General features: G+C 47.9%; 1 protein-coding gene across 1 annotated transcript in view; it reads left to right on the top strand.

The window, feature by feature from the left end:
* LOC147707516 (vomeronasal type-2 receptor 26-like) overlaps positions 1-22293 on the top strand; it is a 616101-nt gene that overhangs the window by 353557 nt on the left and 240251 nt on the right. The gene's annotated exons all lie outside the window — the stretch shown is intronic.

Here is a 22293-nt window from a genome sequence, read left to right as displayed (position 1 = left end):
AAAAGCGGGACACCTATGGAGCCATCCCCATTGACAACAGTGAAACAAACGAATCTATTGATAAAAAAATTGAAAGCCGAAGGCGCAGCTGGCCCCAATGGGCTACCAAACGCCCTATTTAAACAAGACCCTGACTTCTGGGCAAATTATCTTACCCCACTCTTCAACCAACTCTTCACTGATAAAAAGATACCACGGTCTTGGTATGGTAACATCTTCCACTCAACGGGAGCAGATTGGAACCCGGGAACTACAGGCTGATAGCCCTCATCGACGTAGAGGCAAAACTTTTTTCTTCATGTATATTACGCCATCTACAGGAATGGATAAATAAAAACAAAATAGTCCTGAAGTTCCAAACGGGTTTTAGAGAAGGCATGGGATGCACTACAAACCTCACCGTCCTATCTGTGTTAATAGAAAGAGCAGAAAAAAAGAAGGCAGGTCTTCTGGCATGCTATATCGATCTAAAATTTGCGTTCGACAGAGTGCCAAGAGACCAGCTGTGGAAAAAGCTAGAATCTTGGGGGCTCCCTCAGAAACTAGGATATCACAACAAACAAATATAAGAAATGGACTTAAACAGGGCTGTGTGCTCTCTCAAAGTTTATTTAAGGTGTATCTAGCAGACCTAAACAGTTACCTGCTACAGGCAAATGGTCACCCCCCGAAACTGGCAAATGAATCAATTCAGTTTCTGCAATATGCAGATGATATTGTGGTTTTAAGTCACACACCGATAGGGCTACAAAGGGTCATAAACAAATTAACAGAGTACTTCGACCTAGTAGGTTTGGAACTCAACAATAAAAAAACAAAGGACGTGAGACTGGCGGGCCGAGCAAAGGATCTTTTAGATGGTATGCAAAGAACATTCAAATTGAGGAGACAACCACATATACATATTTGGGTATCAAACTGTGCAGAAACATGTCCATGGTGGAGCAAAAACGAGATATCACAGCTAAAGCACAATCTGGACCTTCGCCTACAAACTACTCCAAAAGAAAATTCAATGTCCCTCATACAGTCATCTTCTAAAGGTCATGGCAGCCCAACTGTTACCTACCTTGTCTTATGGGTTGGAAATATGGCACGGGAAAGAAATCGACATCCTAAATAAATTACAGATTAGTGTATTTAAATCTGTATTTAATCTTTTTAAAGGATCGTCCCCAGCACAAATACGCCTGGAATTTGGATTACAAAATCAAGTCTACCAGGGGAAAGCAATCTTTGCAAAATGGTGTTGGAAACTTAGAGCATCAGAAACAGGATCACTAAACAACCTATGCTGGCTGGAAATTAAGAAACAATATGAAGAAAAAGAACCAAACACTTGGGCCACTTATTTGGGAACCGCCCTGGAGTCACTAAAAATAGAGGAGGTTTGGAACAGCCATTTGGGACGAACATCGTTCAACAAAGTTTGCAAACTAAATGCAAAGTCACTATCCTTGATAGAAGACAAAAGAATTTTAGCCAAATGCCATCATGCTTGGCCCGTAATCAACTCATACAAAAGATTAAAACCACTACTTTACCTTGAAGCGCACTTTCGGCTATCGCTAAAAATAAAATTCATGGCATATAGCACAGCTTTCCAAACTTTTCATGTTGGGGACACACTTTTTGGAGATGCATCATTGTGGGACACAGTAAGGCAGTGTAGCGAGCCCGAAACACCTAAGGGGAGTTCGGAGGGTTCTCTCTCTCCCTCTCCCTCTCCCTCCCTCCCTCTGCCTCTCTCCCTCCCTCTGCCTCTCTCCCTCCCTCCCTCTGCCTGTCTCCCTCCCTCTGCCTGCTCCCTCCCTCTCTCTGTCTCTCTCTCTTTCCCTCCCTCTGCCTGTCTCCCTCCTTCCCTCTACCTGTCTCCCTCCACCTCTCTCCCTCCACCTCTCTCCCACGTTCTGCCTGTCACCCTCCCTCTGCCTGTCTCCCTCCCTCTGCCTCTCTCCCTCTCTCTGCCTGTCTCTCTCTCTCTCTCCCTGCCTGTCTCTCTCCCTCTGACTGTCTCTCTCCCTCTCTCCCTCCCTCTGCCTGTCTACCTCCGTCCCTCTGCCTGTCTCCCTCTGCCTCTCTCCCACCCTCTGCCTGTCTCCCTCCCTCTGCCTGTATCCCTCTCTCTGCCTGTCTCTCTCCCTCTGCCTCTCTCTCTCCTTCTCTCCCTCCCTGTCTCTCTCCCTCTGCCTGTCTGTCTCCCTCTCTCCCTCCCTTTGCCTGTCTCCCTCCGCCTTTCTCCCTCTCTCCCTTTGCCAGTCTCTCTCCCACTCTCCCTCCCTCTGCCTGTCTCCCTCCCTCTCTTCCTCCCTCTGCCTGTCTCTCTCTCTCCCTCTGCCTGTCTCCCTCCCTCTGCCTGTATCCCTCTTTCTGCCTGTCTCTCTCCCTCTGCCTGTCTCTCTCCTTCTCTCCCTCCCTGTCTCTCTCCCTCTCTCCCTCCCTCTGCCTGTCTCCCTCCCTTTGCCTGTCTCCCTCCGCCTGTCTCCCTCTCTCCCTCTGCCGGTCTCTCTCCCACTCTCCCTCCCTCTGCCTGTCTCCCTCCCTCTCTCCCTCCCTCTGCCTGTCTCTCTCTCTCCCTCTGCCTGTCTCCCTCTCTCCCTCTACCTGTCTCTCTCCCTCTGCCTGTCTCTCCCTCTGCCTGTGTCTCTCCCCCTGCCTGTCTCTCTCTCTCCCTCTGCCTGTCTCTCTCCCTCTGCCTGTGTCCCTCTCTCCCTCCCTCTGCCTGTCTCTCTCCCTCTGCCTGTCTCTACCTCTGCCTGTCTTCCTCCCTCCCTCCCTGTCTCCCTCCCTCCCTCTCTCCCTCTGCCTGTCTCTCTCCCTCTCTCCCTCCCTCTGCCTGTCTCTCTGCCTGTCTCCCTCCCAATGCCTGTCTGCCTCCCACTGCCTGTCTCCCTCCCTCTGCCTGTCTTCCTCCCTCTGCCCGTCTCCCACTCTCCCTCCCTCTGCCTGTCTCCCTCCCTCTGCCTGTCTCCCAGTCTCCCTCCCTCTGCCTGTCTCCCTGGCTCCCACCCTCGGCGTGCCTCCCTCTGCGTGCCTCCCTCTGTCCCCTCAACCTAGCTTACAGCTACACCCGAGTACTTAGCAGGTCTTTAGAAGACCATAACTTCTTAATGGGGCTTTGTTGTGAATCACCCCCCCCCCCCCCCCCATAGAGCAGAGTGTCTCGGAGTCCATGTTGCGGCAGACTCCGAGACACTCTTTCAAAGGAATGTCTCTTAATTAGCAGTAAGTGCCCTTAATACCTGTGGTGTCATACCGCGACACACCCACCACTTGCAGGTGACACAGAACTGTGTCAGGACACACAGTTTGGAAAGCTCTGGCATATAGACTGGGTGATCATTGCTCAAAAGATTTAATTCCAACATTGAAAAGCAAACAGAAAGTTTGTACCATCTAATGTGCACGTGCAAGACAGTAAAAAACGAAAGAAGACATTTATTGAAATCAATCCTAAACGTTTTAAGAATTCGCACCTGCAGGCAGGCGGTCACTAGCTGGTTGGGCGCGTCATCGAACATCCTCATATGCCGTGGAGTAAAATTCATGACTCTGGTAGAGACTTTACTCTCGAAATGTGAAACAGAATAAACTTGGGCGATCTTCTTTTTAGGATTTGTAAATTAAAAAAAAAAAATACAAATGTTACCTTGTTTTTATAACGATGGTCATTTTTATACATGTATACTTCAAGGTTGTGACAAACCAAATAAAGTTAATTTTTGAATTGAATTGAATTGATACCTCTTTAGGAAGAGCAAGTGTAAACCTGATAGTGTCCAACACTTCCCCTAAAATAATCTATATAGGAGCTAGTATTGTAGTTACACATGTAATTGCTATTTATATTTTTTATAATAATACATGTACATAAAGGGGCTCATTACGATGTTGGGCGGAAAGTCTTCTCCCGACACCGGCTCAGAATCGGGACTGGCCGACTATTGGTCGGCGGATCTTACCACCGGATTATAATGCAACCGAACACTCTTTGGTCGGGGTCCTATTGTTCTCTATGGGTGCTCATATTCTGCCCGACAACCGGCCATAACACAGGCTCCTATGGGGAAATGGGGTGTGTGCGGAAAACCCTGCATCCTGTCGCAGGCACCCCACGGTGCCTGCCACACAGTGCAGGGTTTTACAGGGGGGTCCCTTAGGTACCTCATCAACCATCAACCATAGCCCACAGCGGTTAGGGGGCCCTGCCAAGGGCCCCCAAAGTCACTTTCCGACAGCCTTTCTGTGTCGGACAGGCTGGCGCAGAAAGGCTGTTGGAAATCGACATTGAAATCTCGAATGAGGAAATGCAGTCCATAGGAGTGTACGATCCGGTTTCGACCAACACGAGTACTCCGCGAGTCGGTTGGAACCGAGTCATAACGACCATCCAGTTTATGTTCCGACCGCTAACATCTTAATTGAGAGGTCAGAATGTAAACCTACCGAGTGGGTCGGAAGGGCTTCAACTCGGTCGTGGAGATTCCGATTGTTGGGAGGAGGCTTCTTTATATGTTTGTAAAATGTATTTAATGTACATATATACATGTTTTATTACATATATATTTTCACATTAAAGAAAAAAAGTAAATGGTTATATTTAAACAATATTTCAAAACACTTTTAATATTAAATAAAACATGTAAATACTATTTGAACAGTGTTGCACATTTTTATCTTTGTCTTTAGTTTTATGAAACAGTATTTTTTGTTTATTATTACAATTGTTTTACATACATTTCTATATTTTTTAATATATTTTGAAGTATATTTTAAATTATAATCCATTTTTATATTATTTTTTGCACACATATATATTTTGCATAACTTTCTATTGACATGTTTGAAATTATTCATATGTTTTACATACATTTATCAGTATTTAAACATTTAGTAAACTTTTTAAAATGTAATTCCAATTGTTTTCTTCTTTTAATTTCATTTAGTGGTCATTTTTTTTATAACTAATTTAACTTGTTTAGTCTATTTGTGTCATTCTTGGTTCATATTCTGGGAAGTGATTCATGGGAAGATGCTGTTATTCATCGGAGCAGGCAATACCTTTTTCAAGGTTTTTATAGGGTTTTGAGGGTAGGGGATGTAGGTATTAGTAGTAAATGGTAGGTATTGTGTTGTTTCTAGTTTTGGATGGCTTAGTTGTAGTTTTTATTATTTTGTTCATTAGTGTTGTGTGTTAGGCTTAGTTGGAATTTGTTAGTAATGTGTTGTTATTTTTAGGTCTCGGTAATATCCGGTCTGCCGAAGGCAGACCGGAAGTCCGAGAATTAATGATTCTTAGTGGGACTATTTATCCCGCCTCTATTTTTGCCTCTCCCACATTGGCTGGCTTCCTAAACGGAGGCCAGCCATTGGAGGAGAGAGCTGTCCCTCCGAATAGGCTCCGTCTTTTTTGTATTCGGGGACATGATTTTTTGCGTTCTTTAGCCCTGTGACGTCATCTATCACTCAGAGCGCAAAAACCATGCCCCGAATCGGAAAATGTCGGCGCTTTGCTGAAGCTATTTCAGCCCGACCGCAAAGCCAGCATCCACATTGCAACAGTCTCTAAGTACACTGTCAGCACATTTATCACATTTCTGCAGTATGTTGCATACCATAAATCAATCTAGGACCCACATTGCCCTATATGTAAAGCTCCACCCTGCCCCAGTATGGCGCATACCATAACCAAACTACTATCCTGATAGTGTCCGTGTAAGGTGCAGATACAAGGAGAGGCAACCCCGCTCTGCCATCATTGCATCATTATGCAACAGCTCAGTGGGCAGTCGTAGAAATACGCACATGCGCGATTACTTGCACACTACCTTTAAATGGGGCAGCACCAAGGCGCACTACCTCTCGTCATAGGCGTAAGCAGATTGCGACGCGATTTCTGCCGACGGCGCATGCCATGCTCTTCAGCATTAATTAAGTAGGCGGTGATACACTTTAGCCCACTAGGAAACTCTACAGAGAGTAGGGATTTTACTCCCCTGCATATCCCATAACGGAGGCGACATGCTGGTCGGATGACCTGCGCGGGGATCAAAGCAGCATATCAATGTAGCTCTTATTAAGGTAAGAGGCCTCTGTACTGCTGCAGATTTGGCTATTCTGTATCGGATATTTAAAATTCTAGTTACTTACACAAGCCAGGCATTCTAATTTCACAAGCTCACTTGATAGCCGAGTGGTATTTCTGTGAACTAGCCTCACAGAAAACATTGCCGGCCGGGAATGGTTGTCACCATCGGTTAATACCGATAATTTCTAATTATTTCGCTTTCCATGGGGGGGGGGGGGGGCATATATCATTCTGAGTAGTGAGACACGCCTCCATCTACCGAGGGAACCACATAGAGGCTTTGGCCCAGCAGTTAGGCTGACGTCATTTGTGTAAACTATAGATCGAGGCAGTATGTTTGATCAAGCGGTCACATCGCACTATGGTAGGCAGTCATATAATTTGTATCCGTCAAGTACTTTGATAAAATGTAAAGCCTAGCACATACTCTACGGACACAAGCACGCAAGTACTTTGATAAAATGTAATGCCTAGCACATACTCTACGGACACAAGCACGTAAGTACTTTGATAAAATGTAGCGCCTAGCACATACTCTACGGACACAAGCACGCAAGTACTTTGATAAAATGTAATACCTAGCACATACGCTATGGACGTGCTTTGTCTGCTTTGATAAAATGTGATAAAAACTAACGGCGCGATGCCCGGACACAAGCACGTACGATTGCATATGCCAAGAGGTTGGATTATGCAAAGTAAATAAATGCCACCTAATTGTGCATTGGAATAACTCGCTTGCAGCTGGAAAGGGCTGCGGGGCTGGTGGTGTGTGGGTGGTGGATGTATGGGGGGATGGATGCATGATGTGTGGGTGGATGGATGGGTGGATGAATGGATGCATGATGGATGGGTGCATGGATTGCTGGCTGGGTGATGGATGCCTGATGGATGGGAGGCTGGGTGGTGGATGCATGATGGATGGGTGGATGGATGGATGGATGGATGAGTGGCTGGGTGGGTGGATGGATGGATGGGTGGCTGTGTGGGTGGATGAATGGATGCATGATGGATGGGTGCATGGATTGCTGGCTGGGTGGTGGATGCCTGATGGATGGGAGGCTGGGTGGTAGATGCGTGATGGATAGGTGGATGGATGGATGAGTGGCTGGGTGGGTGGATGGATGGATGGATGAGTGGCTGGGTGGGTGGATGGATGGATGGATGGATGAGTGGCTGGGTGGGTGGATGGATGGATGGATGGGTGGCTGCATGATGAATGGGTGGCTGGTAGTGGATGCAGGATGGATGGGTGGATGGATGAGTGACTGGGTGGTGGATACACGATGAATGGGTGGGTGGATGGGTGGCCATTGAGTTGGATAACAACAAACATCTGTTACTCATCTCCAAGATACGTTATGCTGATGATTAGAGCAAGCAGTGTTTTTCCTGCTCCGGTGTGTATGCTGCACCTGACATGGTGATTCAGAAAAGGGGGTGGTGATGAACAGAGTGTCTGAATTAGGCAGACCACTCTTACCCAGTCCAAAGATCAGGGCTTGATCCATCACCGTTTTTTAGCTCACTGCACCATCCCAGCTCAGAAATTGGCTATATGCAAATTAGTCTGACCCTGGCCCAGTGCATCATGGGAACAGGGCAGACCAAACTACCAAGCCAATTCTTATACAGGGACAGACTAATTTGCATATAGCCAGGTTCTGAGCTGGGATGGTGCAGTGAGCTAAAAAACGATGATGGATCAAGCCCTGATTTTTGGACTGGGTAAGAGTGGTCTGCTTAATTCAGACACTCTGTTCATCACCACCCCCTTTTCTGAATCGTTTTTGGCCACTATAGGTGTGGCAGGGTATACTCAGACATGAGTCCCTAGCTCACTGCACCATCAGGACTCAAGCAAGCCGGGCCGACGACGGCTGAAATGCCAGAAACCGGTCCCCGGAAGCTTGTCTCCTTTCTGGTGAAGAATTGGCTTGGTAGTTTGGTCTGCCCTGTTCCCATGATGCACTGGGCCAGGGACAGACTAATTTGCATATAGCCAGGTTCTGAGCTGGGATGGTGCAGTGAGCTAAATAACGATGATGGATCAAGCCCTGATCTTTGGACTGGGTAAGAGTGGTCTGCTTAATTCAGACACTCTGTTCATCACCACCCCCTTTTCTGAATCGTTTTTGGCCACTATAGGTGTGGCAGGGTATACTCAGACATGAGTTCCTAGCTCACTGCACCATCAGGACTCAAGCAAGCCGGGCCGACGACGGCTGAAATGCCAGAAACCGGTCCCCGGAAGCTTGTCTCCTTTCTGGTGAAGAATTGGCTTGGTAGTTTGGTCTGCCCTGTTCCCATGATGCACTGGGCCAGGGACAGACTAATTTGCATATAGCCAGGTTCTGAGCTGGGATGGTGCAGTGAGCTAAATAACGATGATGGATCAAGCCCTGATCTTTGGACTGGGTAAGAGTGGTCTGCTTAATTCAGACACACTCTTCATCACCACCCCCTTTTCTGAATCGCACCTGACATGGTGGCACTGTATGACCCTGTGCTTTGTGTGGCACTGGCCTGCTGGTGGTTGTGGGATGGGCAGAGAGTGCAGGATGCTTTTCCTTATATAGCCAGACATGAAAAACGTCTAGTCTAGCAGAGGAGCACCGAACTGAATGCAGGGTGGGCAGTGCCAGAGCAGGCCTCCTGGCAGGCGCCCCAGCCTGCAGTCCGTCTGCACCCCCAGGGTCCAGCTCTCTGCTCAGTCGGTATTGTCTTTGATGGAGTAAACGCTGAGTCAGTGCTGTTAATCCTGAGTTGGAGCAGGGACTTAGCAGGTAAAGATTCTGTCAGCTCGAAGCACTGCACAATACAAGCCCGCAGCACTACTGGAAGGACCGTGAATCCAACAGCAAAATCAGTGTTTTTTTAATTTACACAGATTAGTTCCCTTGGACCCCCGACCTGAGCCAAAGACATCTGCATATGGTCTCCCTACTCAATTATGCATCCTTTAATATTTTTTTCAGGATGCAGTGACTAAGTCCACGCATCCTGTAAAAGAAACCATAACATTTTTACTGAAGTTGTGTGTGTGTCTCTGTAGCCGTGTCTGTGTATGCTCACATAATACCTTTGAAAGCCTGCAGTATTTTATCAAAGTGTGCCCATGAACATTTGCATGCCTGTGTTTGTAAATGTGTTTGCCCGTCCTTCCCACTTAACTTTTATTTCATATTTGTTCAGTGAGGGAAGGAGCAATGGGTCGCACTGTACTGATAACATTATCACTATGACGTCATCTGTTCAGCATCTGAGAAATGGGGAGTGAATGTACTCACAGAATTAAGATACCTGCAGACAAGAGCAGATACTCTCTGTACCACTGATTTGCGAGCAGTCCATATTTCCAAATATAGGCGGCCCATGGCGAGCTTTGCATTTGATGTTAATAATTTTAAATTATAGTGACTTTTTGGATATTATTTTTGTGACAGGGAGAGGTCTTATATTTTCACATCCTAACACGTGTCAGAGTTTATAAGCATTGTCTCTCTGCTATTGAAAATATATTTTTTATACCCGTCAGAGCTGTGTTTTATAAAAAGTAGAAATTCCTGTAAAAGTGAGTGACTGCCTATTGGCTTTGCCAAATCTTGTTCGCCTTTGTTTTTTTTTTAATTGTGCCATTGCAGGATGGCAAACGAGCAACTTGGCCCTGGCACGTTGAAGTAGAAGTAGCCAAAATGGTTTCAAAGGCGGCACGATGCACATATGCACTTGCATTGTGACACACGTGCACTTATGTCTGCACACAACGCACATGCGTGCGTGCAAGACTGGCCAACAGACATATTTTACTGAACCATTTCAACATTTCCGCCTGCCATATCCAAAGGATTTGCTACAGATAACAAGATAATGCGCGGGGGGGGGGGAGGGGGGGATTAATAGTGAAGAACGTGGCTGGTATAATTTTCCGTCTGACGGGCCCTGCAGAAAAACAAAATGTGACAAGAAAATGCAGGATGGGGACTGGTGCGCGTGGGAGATGGAGAGATTAGAGCAGGACGGGTGGAGGCAGTGGAGGGAGAAACGCGTTGTTACGGCGTGCGATTTCAGGGTCTGCGATGTGATGTTCTGCCCAATAGAAAGCAACGCATTGGCGCTGCTACAGCTCTCGGCAGGGCCGGCGCTAGGCATGGGCAGCGTGGGCGGCTGCACAGGGCCTCGCACTCAGCCCACCAGCATGGGGCCACGCACCAGTGATGTGTCCTGTTGTTTCCCTGGCGATCTATTACAAAGAAAGGTGTCGCCTGAATTAAGGTCCATTGGAGGGGGCCCCCTCCCTGGGCCTCTCATGGATGGTGTCTGGAGGCACAGGGGAGGGAGACGGAGACGCTCCCTCAATTTCAAGGAGACCATTCACAGACACTCTGGGGGGCCCATTGTCCAGCATTTTGGTGCCCCCACAGTTTTAACTTTTAGACCACACTCAATTCTCACACCGATCGGATTGAAGGTGTGAGAAATGCTTGTGGAGTAAAAGTTAAAACTGTGGGGGCGCCAAAATGCTGGACAATGGGCCCCCCCCAGTGTCTGTGAATGGTCTCCTTGCAGGGGGCCACTTATCTAAATTAGAGGGGGCCTCGCGGGTTTCCTTTTAGCCCAGGGCCTCGCAGATCCTAGAACCGGCCCTGGCTCTCGGTGTAACAGATGACAAGGTAATGTACCAGGCGGGGTAAAAGACGCATGGTAAACGCACGCGATGGAAAGGTGCGCGATGTATTGTCATACATCCGTGGCGGGTCCGTGCAGTGTCGTGCATGCAGTGCAGTCTCAGGTAAGCCCTCTTTATTTTCTTTCTTATGTAATGCGTTTTTTTTAATTATAACTTTACCCCATTTCGTCTCTTAACATTTTTTTTATAGATAACCACTGTTTTTGCCTGTGTCGAATATACTGTTAACTGTTTTTTGTTTTTGTTTTTTTGAATCAGCGACAATGCTATCTTTGCGGACATTGGCAAAGCTATTAGTGTGCTAATCGTATTGTGAATCAAACAGACTTTTAAACTGGGTTCACTAAAGATTAAACCTCGGTTCTTCGAATCAGATTGGAATTTTACATTGGCAATTTTGAATTCTTAGTTTATAAAATGAACATGTAAACAATTAATGAAACAATCATTAGAACTATTTCTAAATAACTCATCCGATACAACGAACCACAGAATCGCCACTATTTTTTGGCTTGGATTTTGAACATTTGTTTTGCCGGTGAGTTTAACATTTCTGTGCTAGACAATGTATCCGTTTTTGCGTAGTCCGTATACAAATATGGTAGGAGCACTTTCCTTGACATGGTCCTCGCGCCAAGAACCGAATTACACATTGTATAGTCATGGTGGATACAGGACTGCCAAGCTGTTAAGTTTCTTGTGTCAGCATCTGCATGTCTCTTTTAGCCGCCTTCAAGCAGTTTTGGACCACAGTGGCTGGTACAAGTTCTTTAGGTCTGTCGACCTGGTGGCCTTGAGCTTTTCATTTCATTGAAAGTTTCCCTTTTGAGCTTTAACTGCTTCTACTTATGCAATTCATAGAATCCATTGTAGCAGCGTGTTGCCACTGTTTCCTCCCCGACGAGTACGCAGATATTTATCAGGCCTAAGTGTGGGTAGAGTTCCACACGTGTAGTCTTTTCTAATTTTCAAAACCTATTGCCTCCAGCTAGTATCAAAGCTGTTCCTGAAGTTCATAATCCCATTAACTGTTTTCAAACAAGAACAAACTGCCTTGGTGCCACATGCCAATTCATGAAACTCTTCTGGCCCACACTAATATTATTGCCTTAACACTCTGTGATCGCCAGCAAGCTGTAGCTTAATCTTCTTATAATAGCACAAAAATTCTGCTATGCGTCTTGCCCATTATCCTGTACCGTATTAGCTATCGCTACTTGAACTGGAATGAATTAACTGAAAGATAGGCCTCATACTGTTGGGCAGATTGTGGTGTTTAATCATAAGAAAAACCATATACAGACATGCAGAGCTCCCCTGCCCCCTGGTTCTGCTTGCTCTCCTGCCCCCCTGGCTGTGCTTGCTCTCCTGCCCCACTGGTTGTGCTTTCTCTCCTGCCCCTGGCTGTGCTTGCTCTCCTGTCCCCTGGCTGTGCTTGCTCTCCTGCCCCTGGTTGGGCTTGCTCTCCTGCCCCCTGGTTGTGCTTGCTCCCCTGCCACCTCGCTGTGCTTGCTCCCCTGCCCCCTCGCTGTGCTTGCTCCCCTGCCCCCGGGTTGTGCTTGTTCCCCTGCCCCCTGGCTGTGCTTGCTCTCCTGCCCCCTGCCCCCTCGTTGCTTGTGCTTGCTCCCCTGCCCCCTCGTTGCTTGTGCTTGCTCTCCTGCCCCTGCCCCCTCGTTGCTTGTGCTTGCTCTCCTGCCCCTGCCCCCTCGTTGCTTGTGCTTGCTGTCCTGCCCCCTGGCTGTGCTTGCTCTCCTGCCCCCGCCCCCTCGTTGCTTGTGCTTGCTCCCCTGCCCCCTCGTTGCTTGTGCTTGCTCTCCTGCCCCTGCCCCCTCGTTGCTTGTGCTTGCTCTCCTGCCCCTGCCCCCTCGTTGCTTGTGCTTGCTCTCCTGCCCCTGCCCCCTCGTTCGTTGTGCTTGCTGTCTTGCCCCCTCGTTGCTTGTGCTTGCTCCCCTGCCCCCTCGTTGCTTGTGCTTGCTCTCCTGCCCCTGCCCCCTCATTGCTTGTGCTTACTCTCCTGCCCCTGCCCCCTCGTTGTTTGTGCTTGTTCTCCTGCCCCTGCCCCCTCGTTCGTTGTGCTTGCTCTCATGCCCCTGCCCCCTGTATGTGGGTGCTAATGCAATAGGTCTCGCATATGCAAACGATTAAGCTATTGGCAATGTAAATGACAATGCCATTTATTCATGATTTAAAAGAAAAAAAATGTCATGAGCAGTGCCAATAGCTCTACCTTTAATAATGCCGAGACCATTGCATTGTAAATCTTGTTAAATAATGTTATGTTATGTGTTTTGTACAGATTAATTGTGATGTTTATGGCATGTTTTTGTGGGTGAGTATTGTATCTTATTTTACCGGTTTATGGATTTGAACATATTGTATAGATGTTTGGATTCTGCAGGGGAAAGTTTAGTAGTAGAGAGGAGGGTTCCCCTTTTTCTGCAACCTAAAACCCTTGCCAACCACTTCAACATGCAAAAATAGGGAGCGCAACACTTTCATTATGCAGTGGCCCGAGGGTCGAGCCATGGCGGTCAATTCTCAGTGCTTCTCTCCTGATGCCACGCTCTGGTATGTGCACCAACTTCCCCCCCTTGATTGTTTAAGTCTTCCGTTGGTTCTACTCCCACCGGTCAGGGTTTCTCTTTACTAACCGCCTCCACTTGCTGATATCATGCTTTTGTTTGCCGCGTCTCCTGCTCCATCTGATCTCTGACACTCTCTGCATCACACAGCTGTTCTACTGCCTCATCAAGTTGTAAACTCCACCCTTCGCCTGCTGATTTATAAAGTGGATGGGCGTCACCACTGACATCTAGTGGCACTGTCTGCTTGACTCATTGGTTCTTCCTTGTCAGCCATACTAGGATTCTCGGCGGCCACATCTAGTACCCTATCATAGAGCCTCCACTCCATGATGGGCCAATCGGACCAATTGAAAGTTACATCCCGGAATAAGTAGTCCACATAAGGTGGAGAGAGTCCAGCCTGATGTTGCACCTGAAAGGAGAAAGTTTGGAGGGCTAAAAACCATCTCAGCATGTGAGGGTTGGTATCTTTATGACTGGCAAAGCATACCAAAGGAGCATGATCAGTATATAAAACAACGTTTTGGAAAGTGCCTCGTTTGACCTGGTTAGCCCCCAAATTGTGCCTGATGTCTGATGTAATTTCAAACTGTACGCACACTAAGTCCCTGCTAACCAGGTTCCCAGTTCCAGATCTCCTTCCCTATAAACTGTACCATTGGCCCAACTTCTGTCCCCTATAAGCCCCAGTAAATGGTACCAACTTCTGTTTCCCCTAAAAGCCCCAGTAAATTGTACCTATGGTACCCAGGGCATGGGGACAGAAGGCGGTCACCTAGGGACCCCTCGCCTGGATCCTGTGGTGCTGCTATTGCAGGCTGCATGTCCAAATGCAGAACAAACCAAAGAGTCAACAAGGCACACAGCCCTGTGATCCCATGCCAACCCTGGACTGTATAAGTTATAGGTAAGCCAGCCCTACTGCAGGCCTTTAGACCTAAAGCAGGGTGCACTATATCCTATGTGAGGGCCCATCAGCATGAAAAGATGGGTCCCTACGATATCCAGTCCACTCTGGGTATTGCAAGTTGACATGGAAGCCATAAAGAGTACATGGGCTGGATACTTATAAAACAGAGTTTCCTAGCTCCATGATGGCTTCCCTGATTTCTAAGATATTTGGTACCAAAAATCTTCCCTTAATAAATCCTTGCTGATGCCTGTATTGGATTTATAAATAAATTCAGACAGGAGACCTTGCTAGAGGGTCCCATGAAACCTACCAAATACTGGTGTTGTCCTTGTCTAGTTGTAGCCAGCCTGCCATCAGCAGACATGTTTCTGGACTCCTGGGTGGAGAGCCAGAGCTCTCGGGATCCAGAGACAATGCCTGGTATGGGCAGAGGTGGTCACACCTTCCCCCTGCAGGATCTGCCTCAGCAGACGCGGAAACTTCATAGGACGTGCCACCTTTAAACCAGGTCCCGAGCCATCTGCTGTTAGAAGCAGATGGTGACCCCCCAGTCCTGCAGCACTTTGGAAAGGGGGACTGGCGGGAAAATTAGGTAAAGTATGAATTTACAATTTAATTATGAAGGAGCATCTTTTAAGTAATCGTTACAATAGGGAGTCATCTGGTAGATATTGGTCCACTTCCACCTTTGACCCTCCCACAGCATCAGGGAACAGATATATTCTGCTGGTAGTGGATCATGCCACCAGATGCCTGAGGCTATTCCCTTTAGGACTACCGCTGGCCCTACAGTGTCTAGGGCCCTCAGGGTGGGTTTCCCTAAGAAGGTGGTGTCAGACAGAGGGACCAACGTCATATCAGCTACCTAAAATACCTGTGGAAGGAGTGTTCAGTGACTTATAAGTTTACTACCTCTTACCACCCCCAGTGTAATGGTCTTGTTGAAAGATTCAACAAGACCATGAAATGTATGATTGGTGGACTCCCTGAAAAGCTCCGAAGGAGATGGGATGCTTTGCTGCTGTGCCTGCTTTTTACCTACAGGGAAGTGCCACAAAAGGAAGTGGGGTTCCCCTCATTCAAACTTCTGTTTGGTCATCCTGTCAGAGGACCATTTTGCCTTATGAAGGAGGGATGGGAGATGCAGCTCGTCAAACCTTAGCAGGACATAGTGGACTATGTGCTTGGCCTCAGCCATCCTGTACATGGACAAAACAAACCAAAACCTTGAGGCCAGCCAGGAGCTCCAGAAGCAATGGTATGAGCAAAAGGCTGCTACAGTGGAGTTCCAAGCCAACCAGGGTAGAAGGTGTGGGTAATAGAGCCTGTGGCCCTTAAGGCCCTCCAAGATAAGTGAAGAGAAAAGGGGAGGTCACCTACCTGGTTGACCTTGGTGCTTCCAGGAACCCCAAGTGGGTCATCCATGTGAACCCCCTTAAACCCTACTACAACAGGGCAGATGTGACCATACTCATGGTTACAGATGAGGATCAGGAAGCAGAGAGTTAACCTCTCCCTGACATCTTGTCCTACAAATCAAATCAAATATAACTATATTCGATTGTTAAAAAGCAATCATAAAAGTGTAAATAAAAAACATTCCATTTAAAAAAGAATCATTAATTCATTATATATTCACAATGGCGTACAGGGACAGTAATGTGCAAAAAATAAGGTGCTTCAACATCCATGATATCAGAATTTGCACAGTGCATCATAAGAGCATACTCTTTCTAGTGCGCATCACATTTCTCAGATGCAGAGTCATTGTCGCAACACATAGATTGTTGTCCAAGTATTGGAGGCTAAGCATAGCCGAATGACATTGCCGATGGCCCATCTCTCTCAATAAAGGCAATAAAATATTATGTCTAATTAAGTCGTAAAATTTACAGAAAAGGACTACATGTAATGTACTCTGGGGGGATACATTATCACATGGACAGGGAGGTAATTCATGCAACCAGTTATTTACTGTCGGATAACTAACAAGTCTGTGGAAAATTCCAAATCTAAAGCGGGACAAAAGAAATCTATCATAATTATTTGGGACATACATCAAATTGGGCTGAATATTAAAAGTTGATAAAATTATTTGGTGATGCAGGACAGTGGCTTTTAAAACCTCAGATGTAATTCTTAAAGAATCCAAAAAAGCCAGTCCCTCCCTCTTAAGTTCCTTACGTGAGATGGCTGAAAAGGTAGGCGGATTTTGGAAATACTCTAACTTTCACATATCTGTTAAAAAAATTCGTACATTGCTCAGCCATGATATCCTCATAGCTCCCTCTAGTTTTAAGATATCTGTAAAAATATCCCTGTTAAGCTTAGTTTCGTCTTTTGTCCATAGCCTGTGCCATAATAGCACAGGCTCCAGCTTGATTAGGTCAGATATAAAAGCAAGACCCAATTCTGCATGGCAGTTATAGTTCAGGGTGCTCTTGGGAACTGCAAGGATAAACTTTAGGAAGGAGTTTTCCACCACCTGGATAGGTGTAGGGTCAGCAAAGCCCCACACTCCACTACCATAGGTTGCACCAGACACACATTTAGCTTGGTAGATCTTAATTAGCTCCACTGGGGGTCTGGTGCCCAGTTTCTTCGAGAAACTCTTGAGGGCCGCAGTCGAGCGAACCAACGCAAGTTTTTTCGCCATCACTGCCTGCGCCCAAGAGTCACTCTGAATGAACAGTATGCACAGGTATGAGAATTGCTTAGTTGATTCCAGCTTCTGGCCTGCAATAAAAATGGCTTTCTTAGGTTTATAGCACTTGCCGCAGTGCATTGTAAAAGTTTTAGATGTATTAACTCTCAAACCCAACTCCTTCATGAAGAGGAAAAAACTATCCACCACACGTTGGAGTCCCACGTGAGTACGTGGCATTAGAACAGCGTCGTCAGCGTACAAAAGTGCAGGGATTGGGTGGCCGGCAACATATGGGAGATCTAAACTATTATCACAAAAATCTCTTTCCAATCCATTAATGTATAAATTAAAAAGGAAGGGGGCCAGGACACAGCCCTGCCTGACACCGCTCCTGATCAGAATTTTATCAGTACGTTCCCCCTTCAAGCCATAGCGAATGCGGGCTGATTCATCGCTGTAAAAACGTTTAAGATAATAAATATTGTCGTCAACCCCAAGTTGTCCCAATATTATCCACAGTTTGGAGTGAATCACACAATCAAATGCGGCTGAGAGGTCAACAAAGGCCAGGAAAAAATTCCCTTTTTTGGCCCTTGTATACTTCCCGACCAGCATTAAAAGGTTTATACCCTGTTCAACTTTACCCAGCCCAGAGCGAAAACCATACTGTAAGTCAGATAAGATAGAGTTTTCACTGGCCCAATCCAGGAGCCGATCCAAAACTATCCGACCCACTATTTTTGTAAAAGAATCTAAAAGAGAGATGGGTCTATAACAGCCCGGGTCGTGCCTATCCCCTTTTTTATAAATGGGCACTATTACAGACTCTACCCAGGTAGGCAAAAATTCCGAAATACAGCTAGAATTAAGCACCTGAACGAGGAGGGGGCCCCACAGGCCAGGGGTAGCCCTAAAAATGTCTATAGGAACACCGTCTGGAACAGGGGCCTTTCCACCCTGGCTTGCATGCAGTGCTTTTTCTACTTCCTCCAGAGTGAACGACAAGATCCTTGGTGCGGAGGAACTTTGCCCTCCCTCGCCCTCGTATACTTTAGAGAAGTGGCTAAACCAGTCTGATTCAGGAATGGCTATTTCCAACCTCGGGCCAACCTCTTCCCTAAGAAAGGGAGTTCTAATTACCTTCCAGAAACCTGCACTATCATTCCTGAGTCTGCTAACTTCCTCGACACATCTAGGTTTATTATGTAATTCCTTTTTTAGAAGTGAATAAGCTGTAGTGCAACTAGAGTCAAACCAACCTCCTTTTTTTTTTTTTTTTTTGGTGTAAGACATTTATTGTACAAAAAGAGAGGTTACACTGCGTCACGCCAACAACCCGGAGGCAGGCCGCTATATCGATGAATGCCACACAGAAATCAATTAAATCAGGAGGAATCTTACAACAAATCGAGTAATGTGACACTAGGAGAGACATGTAATACAGTTGAGGGCATGTACATAATCAGTGCAACAATAGCAAGGTAAATGGTCTCACATTTTTGGGTGCCGTAGATCCTCAAATTGACCCCAAACTCACGGTGCTGTCTCGCCACCCTGTGGAGTGTAACAGACCGTAGCCTGGTGAAACGGTAGCCTGAATAAACATGTCTACGGGCACCTTTTTCTCCCACCCCTCCACAACAACCAAAGAAAAAGGAAAAAAAAAAACGATGAACTGTGGTGCAGAGCTGAAGATTCAAACATACATCACACCACGCATACACAGGGTCGTGCGCACTCGGGCTGGGCAACTGTACAATGATGGCAACCGGCGACAGGGGCAGTGGCGGGACGGCTCCCAGGCATCTCCTGTGGAGAAAAGGGGGGGGAGGGGGAGTCGAGCAAAACCTTGGGTCGCATGGTCAGGGAGGGGGACATAGTGCTAAGTCGGACGAACCCATAGATTCTCAAAGGAAGGCAGTCGTAGACCGTTGCGCAGCTACCAAGCAGAGCCGCCAAGCAGGAACCACCTGGCCAGAGGGGCCAAGTACACAGTCTCAGGACTTTACCCCATATCGTCAGAAACTCCCACGTCAGGTGAGTCCTCGGAAGCGTCAGTATCCGCACGTTCTCAAGTCCACTGTAGGAAGGGCTCCCAAATGTCGTTGGGTCTGGAAGCAGTGGGCATCGTTTCCCAGTAGTGTGTGAGATGTGCATTACCATATGTCACATCTGAAACCCACGCTTTAAGCGTAGGCAAGGCCTTGCGACCCCAGTGCATCGCCACTTGTCGTTTGGCCTAGAGGAGTAGCAACGCATGTAGTTTCCTATCACAAGGTTCCGTGTCACGGACATATCCCAACAAGCCACATGGTGGAAGGACGCATCCACCCCGCCACACTTCCAACATGATGTATCGGTCCGGATGCCCATGCGATGTAGCAGTATTGGCGTGCGGTAGTACCGGTGCAAGAACTTAAAATGTACTAACCGTAGCCGATAATTCGGGGACAACGCTGTGAGTTGTTTACAGCAGTATTCCCACATCTCATCAGACAGGGGGTCGTCCAGGTCAGCATTCCAAGCCTGCTTGGCCGTAGGCACAATTATTGGAGTCTGCTCTTGCATGCAGTTGTATAATCTAGACACCAGTTTCTTGGGGGAGGGTCTTGAGAGTAAATTTTGGAGAGCAGCAAGTTGCGGCGGCTCCTCGGGGAACTGGGGCCATATCTTCTTACATGATTCCCTGAGGGAGTGATACAGAAGCGCGTCCGAGAAGGATTCAGATTGGCCTTCGTCGCAAGCGCCCAGCTCACCGAAGGACCCATTGGGATATATGTCCGCAAAGGTAGTCAAACGTCGCCCACGGATGCTGAGGGCGTCGCCCCTAGCACTTAAGCAAGGTAGCATCGGGTTGTCTCGTAGTGGGATTGCCGGCGCATAAAGCAGAGGAAGTTTCGCTCTATTACGTAATTCGCGCCAGGACCAGCGGATCATTTCCACTGTGTCTACATCTTTCGAAGGGCGCAAGACTGTGCCGTACAGTGCCACGCGTAGCGGCGACGGGGCCACAGCGGCCAGCTCCACCGCAACATGCGGTTGGTAAGGAGTGGGGAAGACCCAGAAATGCAAAAATTGCGCCTGCGCGCAGAGCGAGTACAATTTCAGATCGGGTGCCCCAAGGCCACCTTGTCGTAATGGGAGCGTCAGCAGGGCCCAAGAAGTTCTCGCCTGTCCTCCGGCCCACACCAGATTCAGAAGTAGGGACCGGACGCGTGTGTGAAAGTGCGCTGTCATGGGCAGTGGGATATTGACGAACAGGTACAAAAATTTAGGGAGAACCACCATTTTTGCCAGTGCTATCCTCGCCACCAGGGAGAGAGGAAGCTTGTTCCAGGCCTCTACTCTCCCCTCCAGCCAGTCAACCGCCCTGCCAAAGTTAAGGGACCACAATTCCTGTACGTCACGACTGATCCATATACCCAGGTATTTAACAGCGTCAGTTTCCCAACGCAGGGGATAGTCCGAGGGTGGCTGACTGGTTGTGTCGGTCAGGGGAAATGCAACGGATTTGGACCAATTTATGGATACTCCCGCCAGACCCTCAAAACGCACGAATTCGCGGAGCAGTGGGTTCATATTATCCGTGGGGTTAATGACGTACAGCGTGACGTCGTCCGCATATAAGGATATCAGCAGACTACGCGAGCTGAATCCAATCCCCCTCGCCGTGTGGTGCTGGCGAACCCTGGCCGCTAGCGGCTCCATCGCAATAGCAAAAAGGAGAGGAGACAGCGGGCATCCCTGTCTGGTTCCTCTAGTGATGGCGAAGGGCTGAGATATGCGACCATTCACACTCACCCGAGCCCTGGGCGTATCATACAGTAGTCTGATGAGAGTTATAAAGTTACGACTAAATCCCATCCTGCCCAGAATCCTGAACAAGTAAGGCCACTCCAAGGAGTCGAATGCTTTGGTGGCGTCAAGGAACACCACTGCAGCCTGAACAGAGGGGTGTAGATAATGCAGAATAGAGAAGATGGTTCTAAGGTTGTGTGAGGTGGCGCGGCCAGGAATAAACCCCGACTGGTCAGGGAGTGCGATAATCGGTAATAACGGCTGTAGTTTGTCCGCGATGACCTTAGCATAAATTTTAGCATCCACATTTATGAGGGATAGGGGACGATAGGAGTCAGGGAACAGGCCGTCTTTGTCAGGCTTCAACAGGGTGATAATTAAGGCCTCACGCATCGAGTCCGGGAGTGAGTTTAGTTCAAGTGCCTCAACAAACACAGAGTGTAGTTTCGGCGCTAATTCTTCCGCGTACGTCTTATAAAATGTCGTTGTTAGGCCATCAGGTCCAGGGGCTTTGTTAGCTGGCATGCTTTTAATTACTTGAATTATATCTTGAACTGTAACGGGGAGGTCCATATACTGTCTGTGGTGATCGTTGAACCAGACAAGGGCAATGGAGTCTAGGAAACTGTCCAGGGAAGCAGGGACTGTGGGTTGTCTAGAAGTGTAGAGGGACGTGTAAAAGTCAGTGAAGGCGTGCAGCACCGCCTCCTGGCCTACAACCAGGGACCCCTCACTGTTGTGAATAGTGTGTATTTAGTGTGTTTGCGTCCGAGGGGCAATCAACCTAGCTAGAGTCCTACTCGGTCTGTCCCCTTCACCGTATCTACGGGCCTCGGCCTGTTTCCCCAGGAATTTCACCTCCCGCTGTGCCTCCTCGTGAAAGACTAGCAGCTTTGCCTTGAGGCGACCAGCAATCTCTAAAGTGGGGTCCTGGCAGAACGCCTGATCTAGGTCTTTCAGCTCGCGCTCCAGCTGGGTCAGTGTTTGACGGATGGTACGCAGCACCCCGGCCTGTCTCGCTATGCATTGGCCCCGGATCACCGCTTTGAAAGCGTCCCATACTATGGCCTCTGAGGAGGCTGAACCCTCATTTTCTTCAAAATATTTAACAATATCAGCTCTGATTTCTTCAGTGAACACTAAATCTGTAAGGGCGTGAGGGGGCAGGCCCATGTAAACGCCCTATTTATGGCATTTGGTACGCACAACTCCAACATGCATGGGGCGTGATCTGAGAGTGACCTAGCCTGGATGTCAACCTCCGCCACCCACGTCGCCACTTCCGGCGACACCAGCCAGAAGTCCAGGCGGGACCAAGCAGCATGATGGCACGTGATACAAGTCCCCGTTCTCACGCCGGGGTGTAGAACTCTCCACACATCAGACAGTAACCCCTCCTCCATCACATCAATTACAGCCTGACGCGCTCTAGCATGCGTGGGTCTACTCACACCCCTCTGGTCCAAATCGTCATCCAGCACAACATTAAAGTCTCCCCCCACAACAATCAGCTGGCAATCGAGCAATGTTATTTGTGCCCAGACGTTCCTAAAGAAGTCCGGATCATCAACG

The sequence above is a fragment of the Lissotriton vulgaris genome, chromosome 6, assembly GCF_964263255.1.
Source record: "Lissotriton vulgaris chromosome 6, aLisVul1.2, whole genome shotgun sequence".
NCBI lineage: Eukaryota > Metazoa > Chordata > Amphibia > Caudata > Salamandridae > Lissotriton > Lissotriton vulgaris.
Note: the sequence above shows the minus strand (reverse complement) of the source record. Positions and strands in the feature narration are given on the sequence as shown.